Source organism: Arachis ipaensis, chromosome B05 (assembly GCF_000816755.2).
Source record: "Arachis ipaensis cultivar K30076 chromosome B05, Araip1.1, whole genome shotgun sequence".
Taxonomy (NCBI): Eukaryota; Viridiplantae; Streptophyta; class Magnoliopsida; order Fabales; family Fabaceae; genus Arachis; species Arachis ipaensis.
Window position 1 is genome coordinate 18,049,181 of NC_029789.2, and position 4,078 is coordinate 18,053,258.

Genomic DNA, 4,078 nt, shown 5'->3' on the forward strand with positions numbered 1-4,078 from the left:
AGAAGAAGCATAAAAGGTTGAAAATTTTCCTTCAATCTAATTAATATTAATAATTATAGCAATCAATGATAATTATCCGTTGGCTTAATCTAAGTATGATTGTAGAAATATTATTTTACTAGGAAATAAATCTTTGCAATCTATTCAGAATTTCAAAACCAACCATTATTTAGTTTGCTTTTAATATACATTATTAAATTTAATAGGTAGGATCTCTTTTTATGCAACATTCATTGAATATATATGTTATTTATTAAAACTAATTTGTGGTTAACATAATAATAAAAGTAAAACAGATTCTTCTGATATGCCTTTTGTCCATAGTAGTCAAATTATCTGAATTGAAATTAATAAATATACGTAAATAAAAAAGGAAAAGGCCGCTGAAAACAAAAAGGTTTTGGTAATGAGAATAACTAAATTCGGTCCAAAAGAATAAAAGTGAAATGGATTGTGTTGATACGTGTTTTTCTCGGCTAATTTTTTTTATATTGATTAAATATATGTGTAATACATTATTATTGGAAGATTAAGTGTTTTTTCTTATATGGTGTTTTATTTAAATCGGACGGTCCGATTTGTTTGGAGAGAAAAATAAACTACAAATCGGAGGGTCTGATTTGTTTGGAAAAAAAAAACTACAAATCGGAGGGTTCGTTTTGTATTTTTTATTTTTTTTATTTTTTAAAATAAAAATCGGACGGTCCGATTTTAACATTAAAATTTTTTTTATTTTCGAAATCACAAATCAGACCATCCGATTTGTGATTGTTTGTTTAAAAAAAAAAATAAAACAAACAAATCGGTGCCTCCGATTTGTACATCCCATACCAATGTGAAACACACCTATGCTCACACCTATGCTCACAGCTTCTTGTTATACACTTCTCTCTCACACATAAAAAATAATAAGCGGTTTTTCTCATGAATCATAATAGTTAAAATATTTGTATTCAAATTAAAAATGTATATAATTAGAAAAAAGAAAAAGGTCATGGTAATTAATAAAAGAGGATTTTCTTCTTTCTTTCATTTTATAATTACGTTAAAAAAAATACATTTTTTATTTAGTAACATATTATCTATCTAAATCAAGGTATGATTTAGTTCACTTATTCTTGATTTGAATTTTTTTATAATTTAAGCTACTTGTATTAGACACTTTAGGAGCAACCTTTCTCCAAACCTTACATTAACAGAAAATGCTTATGCACTGGAATCTGGATTATCCTTTTTTAAGTTTTATCTCCATAATAAATTCTCCTACCCAATTCACTCAAAAGTCAAAACTCTGCCTCATCCTTCATACAAAAGGTAATAAATTTAGGAGTTACTCTTTAAGAGATTAACCCAATCAAAGCATCCATTAAACAAAAGAACTGAGATGACAGTATCTCAAAGTTGAACTTATTGGTAGGCTCTGAAATGAAAAATGACAAAGCCACAGCAAACAATAGCCTGTTCTTAGTGGGTGAAAAACAGGATACATATATCAAAATTTCCATACCCCATCTCTATAGTTAAACATAAATTAAAAAATGTGCTCCTCCAAGCAAAAATTACTAATCTAGATGTTGTAAAAGCCTCAGCTTAATTCAGCTGAGTATGGGGAAGTACACCCATTGACATTGGGTTTGGAACACATTTGCCCATAACTTTGATACAACACTCCTCTGTTTGACGCATAAGATGAGATGCCAACACCTTACCAGGAGTCACGACCGAACGAATTCTGAGGGTTCCCTTCTATGTTTCTACGCATCCCTGCTTGTCCACCTTGTTCTCCAGGGCCTCTTTGAGCATTAGAAAGATCCTGCAGGAGGAATATATTGATTGAAACCTGTATTATTCGATGATGTTTGTTGGTATCGGTTTCTTAGCTCGGCTCTTTGGTATCTATTCTCAGTTGCAGCAGGAGGTGCTTGTGCATGAGATTCAACCTTGTTACCGTCAGCGCGGAGACACCGAATCACTTGTGGTAATGTTTTGGTAATCAGAAGGACAAGCATTATTCCAGTCTCTGCTATTTTTCTCTGCAGCTTCAAACCCATATTTAGTAGAACTGTGCTTCCCATGTTCAATAGAATCACTAGAACTAGTTGTTAATTAAAAGCCATCTCCAAAGCATCTTGAAATTTTCGTGGAGCACCACCACCTTTTTTAGGCTCATATTTGGCATGTCTAACAATCATAAATACATTTTTTTGCCACACTTGGTCCACTTTCCACAACAGTGACATCTTCTATCTGCAAAGATCGTTATGATTTATGAATATAGAATGGAAGGACAAAAAAATAGGAGAGAAATATACATAGTATCTTGTAAAAAAATAATTCAGATTGGAAGTCCCAGCATCATATCAGAGCATTTAGACCGGATAACGCTCCTGTTGTTTCCTGCGTATCACTGCATGTTGCCCTGCACTGTTTTAAATGGACAAATAAAAAGGTATCATAAATTTATTTTGTCACATCATCTTTTTTGTTTTGTGATAATATGAGTGCAATAAATATATCTAAAAATCTTATATTGCACTCTAGAACTAAACACATTGAAATTAGATATTATTTTATTAGAGAACATGTACAAAATGGTACTATTGACATTCGATTTGTGAAATTCGAAGAACAACTTGCTGATATTTTCACAAAATCTGTGTGTGAGGACAGATTCTGTTCATTAAGGAACAGCTTGGGAATGATAGATTTAAATGCTGTTGAGAAATTGTGAATTTTCTGATCCTGTTTGTTTTGTCTCGTAAAAAATCAGGAGACAAAATTAAAGACGTAATGAACTGACATTGATACAGGAGGAGATTCACTCTGATATTAATGATCATGGGCCCAACCAAATCTTCCTTGACCATCCATAACTCTAGCCCGTTTTTGTCCTTTTTGAGTTCCTCAAATTTTTAATCATACTTTTGGGAAGTTGTCATATCAAATCTTATAGGAAAGAGTTGTTGTCACATCAAAATCTTTTTCCTTCCCTCATCCCTTGATTCTAGGAGCTAACCTCTCAACTTTTAATTTTAAAAATTCTTTCCTTGGATAACCGCGCCACTTAATGCCCATTACTCACTTAATCTTCTCTCTCCACTCAGCATTAAATGTCCTCATAACCTCCCACCTCTCTCCACTCACTTCGGCCTCTCTTCATCTTCCCTCTCCATTCTCCATTTTTCATAACATGAAAAAGAAGGTTGCACTAAAGAGAAGTAGCCAAACCCTCTCACAAAAAATTCTCCATTATCTTCTACCCCTCAAACACATACCCACATCCACATACACTCTACGTCCTCCTCATCCCCTTCCTCCTACTCAACCGAAACTATGAGAAGAAAGGTTATTGCCCAGAGAACTTCATCTCAAAAGAAGATTGGAAAGGATAAAGAACCAATTGTGGAAGAAGAAGAGGAGTCTCAATCATCCCTGCGTCATTCACCACCAAAGAAAGCAACCCCTCATGCTTCTGGCCGTAGCTCTCAGCGTACCAAAGGCTACGTGCTTCGTAACACCAGGAAATCACCAAATCTGGAATCACTTGATTTCAAGAATAAATTCAACAAAGGTCACTCACACTTTGATCCATGTAGATTTAATTCATGTGCTTCATATGAGTTTCATAATAAAGTCCTGAAGAAGCGTCACTTATGTGCATCCCACATAGCGAACTTGGAATCCCTTGCTGCAAAAGGAATCAACTTGGTCACTCTCTTTGAAAATCTGAAATGGACTCCCTTGTTCACCATTCAGAAACCTGTGTACCCTGCCTTGGTTCGCGAGTTCTATGCGAACATGAGGTTTATTGATGGCACAATCCATTCGTATGTCAAGCGGGTTCACATGTCTCTGAACAGAGAAACAATCAGTGCTGCCTTGGGATATGTTGATGAAGGCGCAGCTGCTTATATGACCGAAAAATGGGACTCGCAAGTGGGGGTCACGTACCAGATTGCCTTGAATCAAACTTGCGAAAACTTCTCTGCTTTGGATGGCACAATTCTGACTCACAAGGCTCTTGGTCCTGAAAGAGCACTTCTTTACAGAATCATCACTCACATTCTGATGCCTCAGA